Raw genomic sequence first — 22,477 nt, 5'->3', positions numbered from 1 at the left:
GATCTCTGGGCTCAGAGTACTTCCTAAACAAAGACTCTAAAGTTTCCTGCTGGGACAGGGCGAGACACAGGACGCTCAGATTCCAGGCGTACCCGCAGCTATCATCTGTCAGTCCTGACACCAGCCCTGTCTGTGTCAAGGTCCAAGCAGAGAGATCAGAAAGTGCGGGGTAGGGGCAGGGGTTGGGGAGGGCAAGAAAGGGGAGAAAGGGCTTTGGAGAGACCAATATGGATAGTAAGAGTTTTTATCTGACCCCAAAGAACAGGGCAAGGGAGAGCTGTGTGATCTAAGCCAGGATGAAAGAATGGCTGGCCTCCCCTTGTAATCAAAGAGTTTAATGATGCTTATTAAAAGCCCATTTCTGGGTCCTGTTGAAAAATTATACCCGTTAAGTGGTTTCTTTTTTTCATGAGAATTGCTTCCTAGAGATTAAACACACACACACACACACACACACACACACTCGTTCCTTACAAACCCCACTCCCCACCCAGGCACACACATTCTCCACAAATCCTGCACATCCCAGATATCACACACATGCTAGTCATCTTCATTAAAGATGGCCACAATTCACAACGTACACACGCACAGTAAAACAGAGAAACCAGGCCCAGTCCCTGCGGTGATTCATGCACCCTTTGAAATTCCAGACTTGGAGGGAGCCCAAGAGCTTCCTGCTCAAGAAGTTGTCATCCCACAAACAAACAGCACAGCCTCTAATCCACATCATTCTCCATGTCTTGCCTGAGGCCAGGCAACTCTGCAAAAGCAGAAGCTCCCAGGATCATTAAGCTTTGGTGGAAAGCAACAGTGTTCAGTAGGGTCACTGCAGAAGAGGGGGGCTGTGCCCCTCTGGCCCATGGCGGGCTTTCTCTGATATGCTGAATCGCAGCCACCTGAAGGAGGTGGCCCTGGGCCTGCAGCATGTTTTCCTCTGGTTATCAGCTTACCCAGAGCCCAAGGCTGCCTTCACTCTCAGGCACAGAAGACATTGCTTTCTGGAATAATCAGTCAGACACAGGAAAGTACTCCTTGCAGAAAAGTATCTCTGCACCAGCGTGGGTTTCCTCTGGGTGCTGATGTGCCCAACATTTTACTCACTGCTAAGGGGCAGGGTACAAAAACGCCCGTTCAAATGCCAAAACCATCAGTGGGACAGTGTGCTGTTATCAAAAACAAATGCTTAGGAGCTAGTAAATCTGGTTTTAAGGGCAGCTCTAACCCTTACTCACTCAATGGCCTCAGCCAACTCTCTAAGCCATAGTTTTCTCCTCTGCAAAATGGCAATAACAACTTCTTTCCATCTTATGGCGTTTCGGGGAAGATCACAAAATGCCCTAGAGATTGCACACTCCAAAGCAGATGTTAGAAATTCTCATGATGAGACAGTAATGAGGAAATGGAGGAGCTCATAAATTGGGCTGTGAGTGCCTCCCGGGCAAAGCTTATGTTGTGTTTATCTTGTCATCCTCAGTGCCTGGCACAGAGGGCAGCACCACATATTCTGGGGGAAAACAGTTTGAAAGAAAGAATGAAAAGTGAGTGAATCCCTGAGTTAAGTGGTTTGTGCAAGGTCACAGAGCAGCTCACTGTGAGACAGGAACCCAGATCTCCTAACACCCGTAGTCCAGGACTCTCTGTCCTAGATGAACCAAACTCTTGGGTCTGTTGAAGACAGGGCAGTGATATCCCATTAGCCACAGCACAGGCCCGGTTTGCTTAAGAGGCCTTCACAAATCCACCTGTTAAACATTCCAGCTCAACAGTGGGAACAAACAGAAACCACAAGTGCAAATAATACCCAAACGCCTCTGACCAACTCATCCTATTTCCTGACTTCAATTGTGCAAAGCAGAAAAATCGCAGGATTGGGGAGATGGGGCTTCAGAGACTGAATCACAGAGACTAGACATAGATCTTATTTCAGGCTCACTTTCAGCATTATCACTTACCTACTGACCAAGTGTCCGAGAGATCACTAGCCCTCTCTGATTCTCAGTTTTTCCATCTGCAAAACAAGAAGACGATCACAATTAATCCCTTGAGACCACTGGACTAAAAGGCGTCATAAGTTTTATACCCAATATTGGCTACCAACTGCTTATGATCCCATGTAACTGGGGAAGTTGCTAATGATTAGGGGCTGGAAGAGAATTACTTCAAAAATGAAGTGTGATAGTCAAAAATGAAGCATGACAATTAAAATAGTTACATGCCAAGAAGGGCACCAACGGCACCCATCTCTCAGTACAGAAAATTCAGCTTTCCAATCATTTTGGCAACTTATTTTTATTTTTCATAGATGTCAACATGCAAGCAATCATTAATTACCAGGAGACACAGAGCAAAGAAATATGCTACTACATCAACATACTCACTTCTGACATTTGGGGGTATTTTTCCAATTTCTTTCCTTCTCTACATAGAGTTTACCGTTTTGCAGAGTAGGGGCTATGAAGATGTACTACACTGGAAAGTACCCCTCAGATCATGACTACCCCCTCCACACCCCCATGACTGTTGCCTGTGTAATTAACTCATTTTCATTCCCACGCCTTTTGTCAGTTTCCCCAACACCTTTCAGGCCTGTGGTCAAGTCTCTGCCGGGTACTGTGCACACCTGAGCCCAGTGGAGTGAGGAGAACATGGCTTTAGGAGCCCTCCGCTGGTCTTTCCCCAATCAGGGTTCTGTTACCTCATCTGGAAAGTGAGGAAACTGGCCTGGCCAATCTCAGAGATCACTTTCAACTTCGAAAGGTGAGGCCAAGGAAAAAGGAAGGAAACATAGATTCGAGTCCCTACTATGTGACAGCTATTGAGCCGATAATATCTATGGATATTATCTCATGATCCTCATAACCACCTTGGGAGATGTTACAGGCGAGAGAATGGTAACTCAGTGAGGTTTGGCCATCTAGCCAATGTCCACTGCAGTCATGTTGGTACCACTTTCACGATTTTCGCCATATCAATGTCTCACTGCTATTACCATTTGCTAATTTTTCCAAATCAATTCACATATTTTACTTAACTCTAATTTTAATGGATTTTTAAAAAACGCTTCTCACACTACTATATATAAAATAGATAACTAATAAGGACCTACTGTATAGCACAGGGAACTCTACTCAATACTCTGTAATGACCTATATGGGAAAAGGTCATTTGCATATGTATAACTGATTCACTTTGCTGTACAGCAGAAACTAACACAACATGGTAAATCAACTATACTCCAATAAAAGTTTTTTAAAAGTTTCTGCAGTTCATTATTTCTTCCTCCTTTCTCTGTAGCCCAATGGAAGACCGCCTTTCAATTAACATGGATCCTATAATTGCAAAATGGTTGCTATTTAAAGGAATTTTTAATCACAATCATTTTTTGTAAAAATATCTATGAAGTCATAGGTTTGATGTGCTATTTATATACTTTTTCCAATACTCATTAAAATAAATGACGTTTGAAATTTAAAATGCTCATCCATTTCTACCCTCCTCTCAGCAGTGCCCCTGCTTTACCTTGGGAAAGCTGGTTTAAGTTCCCTCACTTTGCTGCAGCCAGTCCTTGGAATCTAAGTCTGTCCTATTTCAAAGCTGAAACTGCAAGAACACCTGATGCTTATTATGTGTCAGGAAAGTTGCCAGAGGTCACACAGCTGGTAACTGAAGGACCTGGGACTGGGGTCCCCACTGGCCTACTTCTGACCCTGTGCTCTGCGAGTGTATTAGGTTTCCCCTCTGGCCTTCCTCAGACCCCAAATTTTCAATTCCATGTCATAAGGCCACCAATTAAGTTCTGTTTGCAAATCAAGGCAGAGTCATCCCGTTCTGTTAGGTCACCAGTTTTTCCACAAAGTCACTATATCTAACAATGCATATTTAAATTCCCCAAAGGGCACTTTGGTAGGCAGCTGCATAATTTCTAAAAACAAGTTTAGGAAATGTGAAGTGAAAGCGACTCCTTATTCAAAGATCCAAGATAGTAACGAAGGAAATAGAAAGGGCTGATAACATAATATCTAGGAATGCCATTGCTACTGCCAATGAGTATAAGATCCAACCGAGTCAGGGGAGGGGGGAGACAGTGGCACAATGACTGTATTGGACACTCTTTAAAGCTGTTGTTGAGTCCTTCTAGAGCTTTAAGCTTCCATTTCCTGTCATCTGGTTTAAAATTAATTGCCATGAATGTTTTATGACCAGGGAGCAAACAGACTGAAAGTTTTGCAGAACCGGATCAGTCTTTTCTATCTGTGGAGTTCCCTATTTCTCTTGAATACGAGCTACAAAGCTGTGCAGAAACAGGAAAACAAACCTATCCCTGATTATTCATTCTCGGTCCAATGACACCTCTTTCGTGAAGCCTGCTCCCGCCAACCGAGTGAGAATTAGTCACTCCCTTCCTTGGGTTTCCTTGCAGCAACACTTTAATTACAATCTCCGTTACATGCAGTTATTGTCTTCTCATCTTTTAAAGTATCATTTTTTCGAACTATTTACCCAAATACAATAAAAAGTCACCTACCACTAGCAATGTGATTTTAGAGAGATTTCCTTCTAAACCTCTTTGTATACATACCCACATATACAGACATTCACATACATACACATCCAGATACTTTACAAAACGGGACCATACTGTACACACTAATATTAATCTACTTTTTAAACGGTTACATAGATGTGTAATATATATTAATCTACTTTTTAAACGGTTACATAGATGTGTAATTAATTCCCTACAGATGGACATTTGGGTTGTTTGCCATTTTTCACTGGTGTAAATACTCTAATATCTTTGCACGTACATCTTTGTGTGGTTCTTGGTTAAGTACTTAGAATATATTTTTTTAACATTTAAAAAAAATTATAATTGCCACTACCCCCCCCCCCCCAACACACACAAGACCATATCACTTTCAATTTCTACCAGCAGTGTACGGGGATGCCAATTCCTTGCGCTCTCAACAGTATTAGCCATAAGCCATTAGGTAAAGGGAGTCTAGTTATTTTAATCTGCAACTGTTGAACATCTTTTTCTGTTTCTTGGCCATTTGCACTTCTGCTTTTGGGAAGTGCAAGTTTGCTGTCCTTTCCCCATTTCTTGGTTGGTGGTAGTCTCTTTCTTGTTTGTTACATAAGAGTTTCCTAGTGTTTTGCCTTGAATGTTATTATCATTTTTTTTTAGCTTTCTTTTAACACGTTCAATCACAGTAAATGGCAGCACCACCTACTAGTTGCCCCACCAGAAGCCTAGAGGGCGGCCTTGACACCACCCTGCGCCTCACTAACCACAGCCAACCAGTCACCAGGTCCTCTCTGTCCTACTTCTAAACAGACCTTAATCGGTTCATTTTTCTTCCTCTCCAGTGCCTGCACTCTCACCAGGCCACCACCATCTCTCATCTGGACTCCTAACTGGTCTCCCCACATCCTCTACTCCACTTCTCTCCACCCAGAAGCTAGAGGGATTTAAAAAAAAAAAAATACAAATGGAATCATCCCCCCTGCCTAAAACCCTTTGACAGCTTTCTATTCCTTTGAAGATCAAATCCAAAGTCCATAATGTGCCCTTGTGCCTTGAGAGACTGCTTCTAGGACCCAGTTTCTGCACTGCTTGGTTTGTCAATGCATCCGACTGCCTCCAGGCTCTGCTCTCAGCAGGCTGGCTTCCTTTTAGGTCCTCTTCTTCCCAACGCAAGGCCCTGGACATGCTGTTCCTCTGCCTGGAGAGTTGTTTGCTCTCCCCTTTGCTGCCGAATCCAAACTCATCCTGCCTCTCTCTGGGCTTAAACACCATCTCCTCAGAGAAGCCCTGAACCCGCAGACTAAGCGAGCGCCTCTGGCTATTTACTGGAGATTTCCTTTGTGGCACATCTCACAACTGTAATTAAGTACCGTCTGGCACGGTTTGTTCAGTGAGTACCACCCTGCAGGCTCCGTGAGGACAGGAATGGGGACTCTTCCCAGCACCACCCACTCAGAACTCAGCACGGTACCTAACACAGAGTAGGCACTCCACAAACACTTACTGGATTCATTTCTTTCTTAAGTTAAAATAAAATCAAATAACCTGTCTACTCCAAGGGCCAAGCAATCAACTCTAGGTTTTATGAATAAAGTAATGTGGGTATTCATACAGAAAGCAGACGATGTGAAAAACCAGGCCTGTTTTTGAGGGCACAGTCTCCGGTTGAATTAAGCCCCATCATGAAGGACTGTCTCATCTCTCTCCATGTAAACAATCTGAAGCCTTGGCTTTGGCAACCACGAGATCACTGGGGTGGAAGGATGTGGAAGTAAGGTCCACATCTTGGGCCTTTCTGTAGCTCCCTTTTTTTCTTCTCTACCTTGTGTTTTGCCCACATTCAATGCATGTCTCTTAAATGGATTTCATTTCAAGTCAAATTACATAGTAATTATGTCTAATTCACTGCCTTTTCTACTGTCTAACATTTAAAAATAAATTTGCATTATCTAGCACAATTGATTTGATGGTTTTTCCCTCTATAGATCAATACCTACATTTATGAGTACTTCCTCTTAGGTTACTTTCTGAATTAAAAACCAAAAAAAAAGTGAATTACAGGTCAGAGAGCCTTGGCTCTCCTGTAGCTACATCTCTGCCCTGCTCCCTAAGTCTACCTTGTCCTCAGCTCAGCATTCCGTGCACTGAATTTGGTGAAACTGTACCCCCTCTCCCCTTTCCTATAGGATCTCTGCGATGGAAGTCTGAGATCAGGCCAGGGTGTGGAGGCACCGTTTCCTTGGCTTAGTTTGGACTCTTCTCAAGTTAATCATGAAGCACAACATTGGGCATAATGATCAGTTGCAATGTAAGGTGTGGACGGACTCACTTTGGTCAACTCTAGCCACTGATTTCCTGGGTGGGGTAGCTGTAGATCAAGGATTTGCTGGGGTCTATTGTGGAGGGCTCAGATGTCCATCCATTCTAAGGGAGGTACAGAAGAAGAAGAAAAGCTTGTCTCCTGCCCTGGGGGAGATTGTGTTTCAGTTGGGAAGACGAGACCAAGATGCCACAGTCTCTCGGTCCTGCCAATGTCTGAAGCCCCATCCGGCCACTCCTCTAGTTGCTGCTCTAAGATTCCTTTCCTGTGAACATCCCTCTATCTGAAGTGTCCTTCTCCATCTAAAGATCCAAAGAAGAGTGATTGGGACACCTAATGGGGCTCAGTAAGTCCTTGTTAAATGTTGTTCAGAAGCATTGGCTCTGGAATCAGAGTCTGGCTTTGACCTCTGGCTCTATTCCCTTCCAGCTGGGTGACCTTGGGCTGTATCCTTAACCTTCCCAAGCCTCTGTGTTTTTATCTGAAATGCAGGGATAGTAAAAGGACCCCCATTTTGGGTTGCTGCAATGCTCATGTGCCTGTCACCTAGCAAAGGCTCAACAAATTTTTGGTGACTATTATTATTACTGCTACTATTGTAATTTTAGTTAACAGTGTAGTACTTATCATGTGCTAGGCATTGTCCTAAACACTTTACAATATTAACTCATTTAATCCTCATAAACAATGCTGTGAAGTAGGAACTATTATTTTTCTCATTCAATAGACAGAAGCTTCAGTATTAAGAGGCTAATAAAATTGCCCAAAGTCATACAATGAATAGTGGAGCCAGGATTTTGAACCCAGGCAGTCTGGCCTGGAAGTCATGCTCTAAACCACTAGATTATTAACCATAACAATTGTTATTTAATGAATTACCAGAATTCTTAGTTGTTACTAACTATTCATTTTTATTAATGATGGATGCCTGCCCACTCATATAGGTCCCCAGACACCTGGGGTGACGAAGATGGGGTTTAGGTCTGGCAGCCAAGCTCACTGAGCTTCAGAAGGGTCATCCAGTCCCAGGCTGGGACCACGAACAAGAAGAGGAAACTGGGGCAGAAGCCCAGTGCTGTGTGCTGGGCCATTATAGTGGGGATGGCAGAGGACCATGGGTGCCCACAGTTAGCCCTAGGAGCTCTGGCTGCAAAAAGTGCACTGAACTTCCAGGCCCTACCGCCGAGGAGGGCTGGGGTTGTCCCCTGAGTTTCCTACTACATCCAGATGGACTCTAGGCCCGAGTGGGTCAGGACCTGCAAGGGAAAGGACGTCAGTGACTCAGCCAAGCAGGGCTGGAGAAGGTCAGGGTCACACCACCTTTCTGGGAGTCCCTGCTGCTCCCTGCTCACGAGGTCTCATTGGCCCTCGGCTCAGAGATGCTTCTTGAGCTTTAAGTATCTCCTCTTCAGATGTGGAGGCTGTTGATCCAAGCTAAGCTGGTCGTGTTGCTGCCAGACGCCTGAGCGAGGAGCTCTCCCCCGAGGACCGTGGTCTGTCATTTTCAACCTCATCATGGTTGTGCATGGATTTTTTTTTTTTTAATTTTGCCTGTGTTGGGTCTTCGCTGCTGCACGCAGGGTTTCTCCAGTTGCGGTGAGCGGGGGCTACTCTTCATTGCAGTGCGTGGGCTTCTCATGGCGGTGGCTTCTCTTGTTGCAGAGCACGGGCTCTAGACACGCGGGCTTCAGTAGTTGTGGCACGCAGGCTCAGTAGTTGCGGCACGCAGGCTCAGTAGTTGTGGCGCATGGGGCTTAGTTGCTCCGCGGCATGTGGGATCTTCCCAGACCAGGGATCGAACCCGTGTCCCCTGCATTGGCAGGCGGATTCTCAACCACTGCGCCACCAGGGAAGCCCTGTGCATTGATTGTTTCCCCTGGACTTCTGCTGCTTATTAGAGCCTCAAAACATGCTCACTTTAGCTTTCTTCTGGGTATTTCAAGTTTCTGTCCTTCCTCACTCCCTCTTGGTTAGATTTCATTTTTTGGTGGGAAATCACAAAAGGGAAGCATTTTAGGCATGAAGCAATTCAGGAGAGAAAATTGGACTCTAGCCACAGGGCCTTGGCCTACACAACCTAACAACCCACCATGGCTTGGCAGGGTCAAGAATAAAACCCTTAACTGGTCTTCCAAAGACCAGCTGTGTCCTCCTCTGGGCGCCCTCACCTCAGCTGCTCCCAGCTGGGGACATGACATGAAGTTGCTTCCAGAGTGACGTGGTTTTCCATGTTGTAGAGCAGAGATAATGATGCTTTTATTATTTGCCTAAAAATGTGGATAGTCCAATAACAATCTAAAATGTTGCATGACACGATCACTTCTTTTCAACCACGCCCACAGAACCATGGGAGAGAGCCTTTCTAATTTTTAAAAACCAAGGAAGTCAGCTCTCCTTGACACATCAACTTTTCCACCCAGCAGCCTCATGCTCACCCTTTCATCAGCAAGCAATTGCTGGCTGCTTCTTCTGTATGTCAGACCCAGACTGGAACTGGTGGCTAGGAAAACGGAGAAAGCAGGGACCTGACCCATGTTCAAATCCCAGCTCTGACTCAGATGAGCTGTGTGACACAGAGAAAGTTAATTAACCTCTCTGAGCCTCACCTTCCTCATCTGCAAAGGGAGATCCTTATCCCAACCTTCCAGGGCTGTTGTAAGAATTCTAAGGAATGGCATTTCTCAAACACTTAGCTGGGGCCTGCGTGTCAGTCCTGAACAGCACGCATTGCTTTATAAAGTCCACTACTGGAATTTCCTGGTGGTCCAGTGGTTAGGACTCCGAGCTTTCACAGCTGAGGGCCCGGGTTTGATCCCTGGTCGGGGAACTAGGATCCCACAAGCCACGTGGCACAGCCAAAACTAAAAATAAAAAAAATAAAGTCCACTACTAATGATGGTCCACGTGACGTGCTCCCTGCACTAAAAGGTACACAGTGTTACAGGTAGGATGCGGCAGTCTGTGATCCACAGGGAGATCCAGCCCGGAAGGGGTCAGTTCTACCACGGTGGGACTGGGCAAAGCAGGCTCCAAGCAAGACTTCAAGTGAGCACGATGTTTTCAAAAGAAAAAGGTCCACGGCAGGAAGTATGAAACGCAGACCTGTCCTGAGAAATGCAAGCAGCAAAAGGAACAGTGGACACTCTGACAGATGGATGCTATGAAGGATGCAGGGCTGGAGCCTGGAAGGCCTCCGGGGCCAGGTTCTAGCAACGGTTTCATCCATCAGAGGGTCTTAAGCTGGGCAATCAGAGGCCAGGTTTGTCCTTGAGACTAATTACTGCCTGCAGTGAGGCTGGACCGGAGGGGTGAGCCTGGGGCAGGGAGAGCCACGGAGCTGAGGCTGATCCAGGCTCAAGGGAAGGGTCCCTAACTTTGTTCAACAGGCTGCTAGTTGCCCCTGCCCGGCTCCTCATAGCAGCCTGGCTGCAATGACCCAGCTACCAGAGGCTGTGGGCACGGCTGCTCCATTGCTGCTCTGAGAAGGGTCCTTTTGGCATCCACTACAAAACCATCTGCCTAAAACAACCTGTTCCTTTCTGATGTGGCTGGGACAGCACCTGCTCGGCTACCGGGCTGTCTCACAGCCCTTGCCCGGAGCCACTGACAGGGTGACGGGGCTGCTGCCCCAGCCTCCATCACTCAAATTATTTCAATTCCATCCAGTTGGATGATTTTTGGGTGTGGACCCATGCTCAGTTTTGAGGCTCGTAGGAGGTTGTAACAGACAAGGTCATGGGCCCAAGAGGTTTATAGTCAAGGACACAGGTCTGCGCTGTAACCCAAGGTTGAGCACTGGATGTGTTCAGGGGAGGGCCGAGTGACAGTGCTGTGGGGATAAGAGAGATGGAGCCGTGAATCTTGCTTGGCAGCACCAGAAAAGCTCCATGCAAGAGGTGGCGCTTGCCCGGGCCCTGGAGACAGAGAAGGCATCTGACAGGCAAGGGGTGAGAAAAGAGCATTCCAGGCTGAGGGAGGGCACGTGAGGAGGAAGTAGCATTGCTTTCTAGAGCTGAACCACAGCAGGAGAAGAGGAGATGACAGGAGGCAAAGACCGGGGGGGGGGGGGGGGGGGGGGGGGGGAGGGGCTGAGGTCCCGCTGGGAGGGGCCTGATGTCACTTTCTACTTTCTTCCCCGAGGCACAGGAACGAAGGCCACGTAAGGAAGAGCAAAAGCAGTAGCTTTTATTAAGCACCACTCTGCATCTGGCAACGTGCATTCCATTAACTCTACACAAGTCATTTGGTTTGAATGTTATAAGCATCTTGGGAGGTACATATTGTCACCGTCCCCCTTTTACATGGGAAGAAACTAAGGTTGAGAGAGATTACATGACTCCCGAGGCTGCTGAGGCAGGAACAGAGCTAAATATTTGAACCTGAGCCCAGCGATCCTTCCTCTGCACAACACCAGCTCCCTAAATGAGGGAGACAGATGCCTGATACCTTGGCTTCAAATAGCCGAGGAGACAGGATCATCATCATCACCACCACCGTCTTCACCATCATCATCAACACCGTTGCCATGGACTCCAAATTGTATTTCATAAAGGAGAAAAGGAACCATATGTGCCTCTTTGTAATAGGATCTTATAAGATTCCTGAGCATATATGTTTAATTAAAATCATCTGCTACCAGTGACCGCCTATGGTCACTGCCGGCTTACAACTTGTGAGGTGCTTCACGATGTGTTTCTAATAACCTTTACAACCACCCTATAAAGCAGGCTTTACTTCCCGGGTCTTATAGTTGAGGGAATGGAGGCTCAGAGGGGCAAAGCGATTTGCCTCAGTTGTACAGAGCGGGAACTAGACGCACACATCTCAGTGCTCAGCCCCACCTGCTGCGTTCAAACTCAGCACGTCCACGGCGCAGTCTGTACCTCCAAAGGGGCCTCTTCTGCTGGCCCATCTCAGTGAGTGATGCACTCTCCACCAGCACACGCTAGAAACCTAGGCCGCCTCTCAGTACCCCTCCCCGTTGTTTCACCCCCATATTAACCCCTCATCAAACCCCGCAGGTTCTCACTCTCCCTGTCCTATCCACTTCTCACCACCTCCTCCTCCACTACCCAAGTCCAGGCCACAGCCAGCTCTCACCTGAGCTTCTGCAATGGCCTCCCAACCAGTCTCCCAGCATCCCGCGCTCATGGAGATGCGAGCCCTTCCCTGGCTCCAGGGCCCAGAGAGCCTGGCTCCTGCTGTAGTAGCTCTGCTGCCTCTGACCACACGCCCCGCCCCGCCCCTTTCACATCCTCAAACACCACACTGTGTGGCCTGCTTCAGAGCATTTACACAGGCTGTTTCTTCCAGCTCTGCTCCCGGCTCTGCAGGCCCTGCCTTCAGATCTTAGCTCAAATGTCACTTCTTCCAGGAAGCCTTCCCAGACCCCCATCTCAATCAGTAGGTACACACCAGGACAGTTGTGCCTGAGACGTGGAAACACTTCCACATCAGTTGCTACGTAGTCACTGCCCTGAACCCCGGGATACTGCCCACCACGACCTCAGCTCCTCCCCAGGGTCCTCCAGCCCTCGCCACAAGCCAGAGGATAAGGCACGTGTGGAAAGTGGAAGGCTCCCGGGCCCCGCCTGGGCATTATGGCAGAAGCCGGTTCTGAGTGGCCTGTGCACCTGCAGTCCAGGTTGTTAAATATTTTGAAGGCCACCTCTGCTCTTGATCCTGTACTTCTCACAGTTCATGGTTATGTATTTATTTGGGTGACTATTTTAGGCATGAACTCTGGGAGGGCAGGAAGCACAAAAGTTTGCTTTACCATGTCCAGGCTCAGTAGAGAAGGCCTAAGTGACATAATGAATTAAATGAATAGGAAGTGCTGCTTCCTCCACCTTTCTGGCTGTATCTGCTCAGCTTTTCCAATAACTTCAGGGACCAAGCAATGAAAGAAGCTGGGCCGATACAACCGAACACCAAGGTGCGTTCAGCAGCTGAGGTGGCGCAGGTGAGGAGAGGGGAGGGAAGGGGGCTACCTGTCCTGCAGCGGTGAGGTCATGGTCTCCGCTATGTACAGACACTGGGGAGAGAGGAGGAAGGTAGTCTTTCTGGGCTTGACTTTTTCCTGTTCCTTAGTCACTTTATCCATCTCATAAAGAGCTCTCAAGCCCAGCCCAGGCCCTTATCAATCAGGCGACGCCTTAGTCCCAAAGCTATCTTCTCTCATGGTTGCTACTGCAAGACTCTCTTAGCAAGTCACCCTGTCTCACCTCTCACTCCCTCTGATTCTTCTCCTGCACCAAGCATGGTCTTAAAATGTGCATCTGATCATGTCTTTCTTCTGTTGAAAGTTCTGTGGCTTCCCACCATCCTCAAGATATGTTCAGACCCTCCCCTAGTTTACAAGGTCTTCCTCTCTGGGTCTTATCTATCCCTCTAACCTCACCATCTGTTCTCCTCATTCTCCTCTATTTCCCCCATCAAAACACACTTCTCCCTGTCTCAGGGCCTTTGCACATGCTATCCTGATTTCCAGAATTTTCCCAGCTCACTGTCATCAACCTTCTGTGTTTTAGCTAAAAAGCCATCTACTTTGAAAAGTCTTTGCTGACTAACACCAGTCGGTCAGCTCCTCCTATGACCCACTACCTTTCTTCTGATACACTCAGCCTGCCTGAACTAGCTGTTCAATGTCTGTCTTGAATAGAAGCCCCTTGAGGGCAGGGACTGGGCCACCTTATCTAGCCGATTGCTCAGCCTGGTTCCTGACACAGAGGGCTCAATCAATATTTGATGAAAGAATAATCAATATGATGAGGCTGTAAACTTGGACTTTGTCTCCAGGGTCAACGCTGAAATGTAAATTCTAACGGTTACTGTAGAGATGTCAGGAATGAGCCAGTCAATTTATCTCCCTTCATCTAAGGTATGGGAGGGGTCTGAAAACTCAGTGATGCAGCTCCCTAAGGGACCACACTGAACTCTTAGGAGAGAACTTGAAAAATAAATAAATAAATAAATAAATAAATAAATAAATAAATAAGAAAGAAGGACTAAAAAGGAAGGCAGGAGGGAAGGAAAAGAATAGAAGATGAGCTCTCCGAAGCAAAAGGTTGAGTAAAAGTGTAGGAAAGGACTCATTGAAGATTCTTTTCATGATAAAGGCAGCCCCTTGGCAAGCTGAGAACCAGGTCATGCTGTTCCAGGACATGGGACTCACCCTGGATGTCCCATCACTCCTCCGACCCTGACAAGCCGTGTGACCCTAGGCCAGGCATTTGTCCTCTACATCTTGGCTTCCTTCCCTGCAAAACAAGAAGCGCCCAGGTTCCCCAGATCTGGGATTTCTGCACAGGAGCCTCAGGGAAGAATCAGAGCAAGGGGGATGGAAACCATGGGGGTATGGAGAGTTAGGGCTGGAGTACCACAGCGCTCTCCACGCAGGACACAAGGGGGAGCCCAGGCCCATGGCGGGGCAGGGGGGCGGTGGGCGGTGGACGTTGCAGGAAGCCTCCATCCCCCCTCCTCCCGCCCCATCCCAGGCTTCTCTGACATCCTCGGCCACCAACAAATTGGGAGACGTTGGTCTGATGTAACTGAACATCAACAAGGCTGCACAGGGCCTGGGAAATTGCCTCTGAAGCCACTACAGGTGTGGAAGTAGAGGAGGCTGGGAGGATGACAGAAGGCAGGGCTGCGCGCTGAATGGGTGGCTCCAGGCCTGATACCCTTGGATCCTGGAGTCCAGGTGTTCAGGTGGCCTAGAGATCACCTGGGACATGGATCTCGGCCTTTTTGTCTCATGGAGCCCTTTGGCAGTCTCCTGAAGCTTAGAGACCCTTTCTCAGAAAAATGTTTCCAAATGCATAAAATAAAATCCATAGGCTTACAATGGAAACCAATTATATTAAAATGGTTACTGAAATGTTAAATTGATAAATTTCTGGTACAGTAATATTTTTATTTATCTTTAAAGTCAAGATTTGTAACATACTCTAGTGGCAGGTCTAATAACTCTCATAACCTGGGAGTAATAATGAGTGTAAATGATATTTTGAAGTATCTCCAACAACTGTAATGGGATACAAAAATGTCTGATTCCTCCCGGTAACAAAGTCCCAGAGACTTCAAATGCTATTGTGGTTTATTCACATAGGCTATTATTCATAGGCTACTGCCTATATTCACAATGGGAGAAAATGCTAACTTTTTTCCCAGCCATGTGTTCACATTAAGAACCTCTACTTTAGGGCCGTGACCTGACTTTACAGAGGAGGTGGCTGGAGCCCCCAGAGGGGCTGAGAGCTGTACAGAGCTACCCAGCAAGTTAGAGTTAAAAGCAGACTCAGCGCGGCCTCCTGCTGTCTCCCAGCCAAGCTCCGCCCACTTGGTAGAGCCATCTCCGCATGCATGATTTTCCGAACACATAACACAGGACCATCCCTACAATTCCCTGAGCCTTGGTTTCCTCATCAGTAAAATGGGAACAAGCACACCCCCCTCTGCAGGCTGCTGTGAGGATAGAATGAGGAAATGAATAGGAAAGGGCCTTGATACCTGGACAGTGCTCTGTACTTGTGTAGATCAGTAACATAGGAGTACTTATTATACATCGCCTCACAGAAAATTAAAGTGTATGAACTTTGGGTTTCAGTAAGTGGGCAGGTCCGTGGTGGCAAGCCCAAATGCTTATAGGAGTAAGGTAATAAGGAGGGGCAGGGACTGCGGCAAAGTCAAGAACTCATGCCCATCTGAAAGGGGCAGCCACCATTCGGTACCAGTGGAGGATGCCACCCAGGAAGGTGGGGCTAGTGTTGCCAAAACTGATTTTCTAAGAGATGGCAGAAATCCATATTCTTGGCAAAATGTCCTGGTTTTTATATTAAACATCTTTATAATTAAAACAGGATCAGAGCCCAAAAACATGTCTATAGGCTGTCAGTTTGCAGCCTCTGGGGGGTACAGGTTTCACAGCCTGGGAAAGGAGATGAAACAAACAGGTCAGTGCTTCCCATACAAGCAAGAGTGTCCTCACCCCAACCTGGCTTTGGAGGTCAGGTGGTGCCCATACGGGATAAGCATTCTTGTCAGGGCAACCGAGGCCTCCCCAGTGGAGACAGCTGATCCTAAAATTGTACTCCCCTCCGCTCGCTGCTATGAGGCTGCTTTGTTTTATTAATAAACTTGGATCGTGCTCACAGCACATCAAGGTAAACAGAGATGCTTCCAGGGCAGGTAATGCAGGCAGTTCTAATAGACGAAGAAACGGGCTTCCAAATATAAATAGGAAAATAAGATAAATAGACAGAGATCCAAGTCTGCTTCATGCTCATTTACAGGCTGTGAGCCACAGACTTAGAGAACCGTGGATCATCTGGGCTGGAAGGGCCCTTTGTTCAGAGGATGGGGAAACAGGCCCAGAAATGGGAAAAGACTTGCCAAGGGTCACATTCCTTATGTGAATACTTCTGATTTCTCATAGCATCAGCTTTGTCATCTGAAGACTAACAGAGCCACACACAGTTTCCTGAGTGTGTCGTATTCTCTCCAGCCCAGTGTTGTTGCCCCTGCTGTTCCCTCCTTCATCTGGCCGTCTCTGACTTGACCTTCGAGAGCAGCTTGAGTTTGCCCTTGGGAACCTGCCCTCACTCCTTCCTCCATGCCTTCATCAACCACAGCACATGCACACAGGATTGTCGCTGTCGGTGTATGTGTCTGCCCCTCCAGCCAGCTGGGAGCTCCCGAGGGCAGGACCCCTGCCTTATCCAGCTCTGCCTACTGAGAACCCAGCACAGGGCCGGGCATATGGGAGATGCTTTCCAAACCTCCGCTGAGTGAAGCACTGAACAATGTAAGACCCTCTTGCAGAGGGAGAAGGAGGTTGCAAACAAAGACTATTACGGGAGAGCTCATCAAACACCACCTTGATATCGAGTTAACATGTCAAATGATCCCAAGCTTAAGATAATATATAGACTTTGGTCTATAACATCAAAGACCAGCCAAAATGCAGGTGAGGAAAAGTACGCCGTGACTTTGATAATCCCTCTTGTGAACAAAAGAGATGCAAACAAATTACTTCCTGAGGATCCAACATGTGCCAGGCTCCGTGATGGATTTTTTCCCACATGGCCTCACTTAATTCCCAGGAGCTTTAGAAGTAGGTGATACACCTATCTTGCAGGTGTGGAATGAGGAAAGCAAGGTCCACCCATGACAGGAAGGAGAGAAGGCAGGATGGAAGGCAATCCATCCCACTCCAGAGTTCCTCCCATTCTATCAAAGTCATCACTATAATTAACAATGGAGCCCTCATCCTGCCTGTTCTAACCATGGCTTATCTCATGCAGGGACTGGAGCTTTGAATAACTCATTTCCCCACCTCCACCCCCAGGCCTGCTATTCCAGACCTGCCACTGCCACAGGTCTGGGGGCTTGGGAGGAGTGGGGTCAATGTGGGGGGTCTTTCTGGTGCTCTTGTGAGGGGGAGGGTGGGAAGAATAAAATGCGTTAAGGCAGAAGAAGCCCAATCCCCTTCCCACCCTTCCCCCCCCCCACCCCAGGCAATAACTACAGCCATGGAGTGGATAGGAGGGAGAGGGTTCTGTTCAGCTCTCTTTAGATTTTATTTTTAACGTATTATTTACATTTGTGGATTACCCCCAGAAAACTTTGGTTTCAAGGGTACCTACTCAGAGACAGAAGTCCTCAGGTTCACACATTCCTTCATCAGCCTACTAGTAATAACTCAAGTAGCAGTAAGATGGGACATGAAAAGGGGTTTGTGAATGTCACGGAAACCATTTTGATTGCTCAGGGCATACACTGGGCATTTCCAGCTTCTAAGTGGTCAAGATCCTGCATCCAACAGTAACCAGTACATTGCATTCCCTTGTGTCATAAATGTTTGAGGCAGAGGCTTGGAGTAAGATACTGAAATCTCAAACCCAACTAACCTCTCTGAGTCAGTTTCTATGCCCAGACCTCACAGGACTTCAGCGATGATGAATAAGTGCAGGATGCTGGGCAAGTGCCCAGCACAGTATCCGACACGTTGCAGGCTGGTCTCCCGTTCCCCACCGCTTTCACTTCAGAGTTGCTGGTCCTGAGTGCCAGGGACAGCTGAGACATGGAGGCGAACCAGTACAGTGGATGTGCTATTTATTTCCACAGGCTTCACCTCTATTTGACCTTGTTACTCCTACTTTGTCGATTGGGCTAGTATTTTACAAGCCCACAATACATAGTTTTTTACGAGCCCATAAAACATCTTCAGAGTGAAATCAAATTCATCTACCACTCTCTGGCTTGAAGACTAAAGCCCAACACTTGGGCTTTCCCTCCTGGGCTCTCTGTTTCCTCCTGTGCATCCCCTCCCAGCATGCACTTGGGGGCCTCCATCCAGGTGGGCTCACCCTTCTCTAGACGTGTTCTGCCCATTCCTGCCACTGCACCTTTGCTTATGTTCTTCCTCTTCTGGAACAGTCTAAACCCTTCCTTCTCTCCCCACCACCTCTGAAAAGCATTCCCTTGCAATTTAAACTCCTGCTGCCTCTCTCTCTTCTCAGAATCCCACGACACTCAGAGAAGCAGCGTCGTTTGTATTTTCTTCCTGGCAACTGTTTTACTTGCTGCAGGGCCCTAAGTGAGATCTTTCAAGGTCTCTACATACTCTCCCAAGAAGGAGAGCTCCTCTAAAGCAGGGCCAATGCAGACCCTCCCCCAAATGCATTCATCTGTACATTCCCAGTGTCTAGCAGAGAACGAGGCAGGCAGCATGGGCTCAATTAGCAAATGTTCCCAACGCCCCCGGTTGGAAGGCTGCCACCAGGCATGGTGAGACACAAGATGGGATGAGCACCTGGCAGAGAGGATACAATCCCTGCCAAGCCTGCCACAAGCATATTCTGAAGTGGGCTGTTCTCCTTCTCTTAATGAGATGCACCAACCACAGAGTGGGAGCAAGCAAATTCATTCTTGGCAGGGCAAGCAAATTCATTCTTAGCAGCACGGCTAGACTTAGAGGCTATATTCTTTGTTACCACCAGGACTGGCTGCCCACCTATTTCTACATTCATTCAGGCTTCCATACACTCGATTTGTTTTCCAGAAGGCCCCAGCCTTAGCCATTGTCAGAAATGATAAGTTTGTGTGACTGGTGATGGTCCCTGACCCAAACTAGAAGGCAAGGAAGTAGACCCTACATCATACTTCTCTGACTTTGGTTGTTTTTATAACCTTAAGCCCCTGTTCATACGTGCAATGTAGACCTTTCCACAGATTACAAAATGAGGGGTTTTCTAGTGTTACAGAATATGATTCCAAAGCCAAGTAAAATTAATCCTTTGGCTTATTTATTCCCAGACCAGGATTCCAGACAGACAAAGAAAACCCAGTTGATGAATCTGAAGCTACTGGTCCAGGTCTCCCCACCCCAGTTCTTCACCACAAAGTACAGTAAATTACATGTATTAGGCCCTTCCTCCCTACCAAAATATATCCCATGTAATGTTTTCCAAATGGATAATCCTCTGCTAAATCCTACATAATCGTCTCCAATGTTTGCTGGTAATGGACACCAGGAAGCCATCGAACTTGCCTCAGCTCTAAATACATTTGTGCTAATAACTCTTGTACAGAAAGAGCTCCATTGCTGCCGATTTCAAGGCTCTAGAAATCAGACTCCTAACAAATTTCCTTTGGCTTTGTTTCACATAATCCCGCTGCTGTCTGCTTCATGCTCTTCTCCAAATGTGTTGGGTCCCAATAGGCCATTGTCCTCCATGAATGATGGCTTCAGGCTCGACAAACGGCCCTCCATCTATCATCGGGGAGCTCCAGCGGCAACAACAGAGGCTGCTCTGTCTCCCTCGCAAGCAGGCAGAGTGATGGTCCTGCCTTGGACTTGCCTCCCCCGCCGTCTTGGGAGGGTTACCAGAGTTCGCTGGGAACTCTGAGGAAGGGGGTCAAGGCTGAGCTACTTCCCCTTTGAGTGTGCAGCCCTTCTGGTCTGGGGAGATCCCACTTATGTTCTCTTCTCCAGGGGGCCAATCCCCGCGGTCATCCAACCTCCCCTTTGCAACCTGAGCCCTTCTTCCAACCGTGCCATCCATCTCCCTGTGGGGCTCTGAGAATCTAATGAGATAATCCTGCCGAGAGTGGTTTGCAAATGCAGAATGGGCAGAGCAGTTAAGGAGAACTGGCTTTGCAGTCAGGAAAGCCTGGGTTTGAATCTGACTCGTCACTTTCAGACTGTGTGATCTTGCAAGAGCCACATAATCTCTCTCAGCCTCAGTATTCTCATCTGCAAAGTAGGAATAATAATGCCTGCATCATAGTATCAGCATGAAGCGCAGGTGGATATGGAGGTGATGGAAATAAAGCACTAAGCACAGCACCTGGCAAACAGGAGGCACTTAATAAGGTGTTCTATTATTTTAAAAATTAATAGTATCATAATATTAATAAGAATTCAATATTTCCCCTAAAACTCTAGAAAAATTGATGGTGAAGAGAAATCATCATATTTACCTGTGGCTTTGGGTCTCCCTTCAAAGATGCTGGAGCCTGAGCCTGAGAAGCCTGGTGGTGCCAGTTCCAAGTTGCCCCAGCACACCCCTGGATCAAGCTCAGACCCTGGCTCTGCCACTTGCTCTGTGACCTTGGCTAAGTGATTTAAACTTTCTAGGCCTCAGTTCCTTCCTGTGCCAACTAGGATCAATAAGGTCTATCTTATAGGGCTGTGGTGAGTACCAGTGATGTAATGCAGGGGAAAACACTAGCCTTTAGTTCCTGGCCTACAGTAGGTGCTAAAGAAACTTAAGCTAGTTACTGATTCACTAGACACTTAATAGCAGCCTAGGGCATTGTGCTGGGTGCTGAAAGAGAGAAGAAGGAAGAGAAGGAGAAGGAGGGGGAGTGTAGTGAAGGGGGAGGGGAAGAAGAGGTGACTAAGACTTGATCTGTACCCTCAAGAGAAGGAGAAGGAGGGGGAGTATAGCAAAGGGGGAGGGGAAGAAGAGGTGAATAAGACTTGATCTGTACCCTCAAGGAGCTCACAGACTAATGCAGTGATTCTTAGCCCCAGCTACACATCACAGTCATTCAGAAAACTTAAACATATATATAATCTGCCCAGGCTCCATACCCAGAGATTCTGACTTAACTGGGCTGGGGTGAGACCTGGGCATCAGTATTTTGCAGAAGCTCCCGACATCCTTCCAATGTGTCCAGGGCCAAGAAAGAATGGCCTCTTAGGGGGAAGATAGGAGCACATAGATGGTTTAATAATATATGCTTAGGGCTCCAACAGAGTTATATACAAAGAGTGATAGGAACACAGACAAAGGCAAAGGTAATCCTCTATCCCTTAGGCTGAGTAATAGCGTGGGAGTAGGGCTTCATCAGAAGGAGGATCTGAGAGAAGGGCATTCTGAGACTTTTCTGCACGACCTTAAATAAAGGCAGAGCTGCAGTGAGTCACCAGGCAGGGCCTGGAGCAAACCAGGGCAGCAGGAGGAAAGTGAGATAAGTTGGACTGTTTCCCATGTGCAGAGCTCCTTGGGGGACCCCAGCCCTGTGCTCTGTACCCCAGTGCTTGGCTGGGGCCTTGGTCCAAGAGTTTCACCACTCAGGGAGAGAGAGAGAAAGGAGAGAGCACTTCTGTCTGGTCAGGCAGCCTCTGGGAAGTTCCTTTGCTTCCCTGTCAACAGCGTCACAAGCCTTACAGAGAGACCAAACACTTAGGGTGACTCAAAGGTTGGTTGGTTTGTTGGGAGGGCCTCCTGTCCATGGTGCTGAACAGTCCCTATGCTGAAGAACCAGGCTTCTCCAGGTGTGTGTGTGGTCTGTAGACAGGCAGCATCAGTGCCACCTGGGAGCTTATTAGAAATGCAGGATCATGGGCCCTGCCCCAGGCCTACAGAATCAGAATCTGTCACTTATCACATCCCCAGCTGGTGTAAGTAAAGAAATGAATTTAATGCTTTGGAAACAGCATTTTCAAAGAAAAAAAATGGAAAGGCATAGAAAAGAATAAAAAATGTCAGCTTTCTTCACATCTAAGAGCAAGTTTTGCTATTACATATATGGGTATACCGAGCAGGATCCAAGAAGTGTTTATTCCTATGAGCTGCATTTTAAACAATGTCTGAAAGACCCTGCTCGTTTTTCCTAATCCCGGAACACTGATGATTTTTATCTAATACCTTCTAGGATTCTGAGCCAGGTGAGAGGACACAGATAGTGGGATAAAAACAGGGTATAGATCAACAGAGAAAGAGAATGAGAATGAGACAGAGACTGGACCTGCGGAAGAGGTAGATGCTGAGAGAACAGTGGAGAAAGTAAAAAAATAGAAAAAAAAAAAAAAAAGGCAGAGGAGACCAGATTTGAGTGTTAATGTCTGCAGAGTTACTTCTTTAAAGTGCTTTTGGCTTTCTTCCTTCCTTTTTCTTTCTTTCTTTCTTCTCTTTTTTTTTTTTTTTTGTCAATGACATTTTGTAAAATTTTATACCACCCTTAGAACAAACTTTACAGTCAGTTTCTATTTCTTAAGGCACGCAGTTGTTTTGCTTGAGAAATCCCTCACATTTCCGATGGTCTCCTCCTACCAGCCCCAGGAAAGCTGGTGGGGGGCAAAGGGTGGAGAGGGCCCATGACTCGGAGTCAAA

The 22,477-nt window shown here is 47.2% G+C and overlaps 1 long non-coding RNA gene across 2 annotated transcripts in view; it reads right to left on the bottom strand.

Moving 5' to 3' along the window:
- The window catches only part of LOC133100027 (uncharacterized), a 295,412-nt gene that overhangs the window by 143,068 nt on the left and 129,867 nt on the right, over nucleotides 1–22,477 (bottom strand). For both annotated transcript variants that reach the window (XR_009702379.1, XR_009702380.1), the window contains exon 2: nucleotides 1,956–2,011. This is a non-coding gene — a long non-coding RNA (uncharacterized LOC133100027). The remainder of the gene's footprint in view (nucleotides 1–1,955; nucleotides 2,012–22,477) is intronic.

This window comes from Eubalaena glacialis, chromosome 10, assembly GCF_028564815.1.
Source record: "Eubalaena glacialis isolate mEubGla1 chromosome 10, mEubGla1.1.hap2.+ XY, whole genome shotgun sequence".
NCBI classification, from domain to species: domain Eukaryota; kingdom Metazoa; phylum Chordata; class Mammalia; order Artiodactyla; family Balaenidae; genus Eubalaena; species Eubalaena glacialis.
The sequence above is the reverse complement of the archived record's forward strand: the minus strand, read 5'-3'. Positions and strand labels throughout refer to the sequence as shown.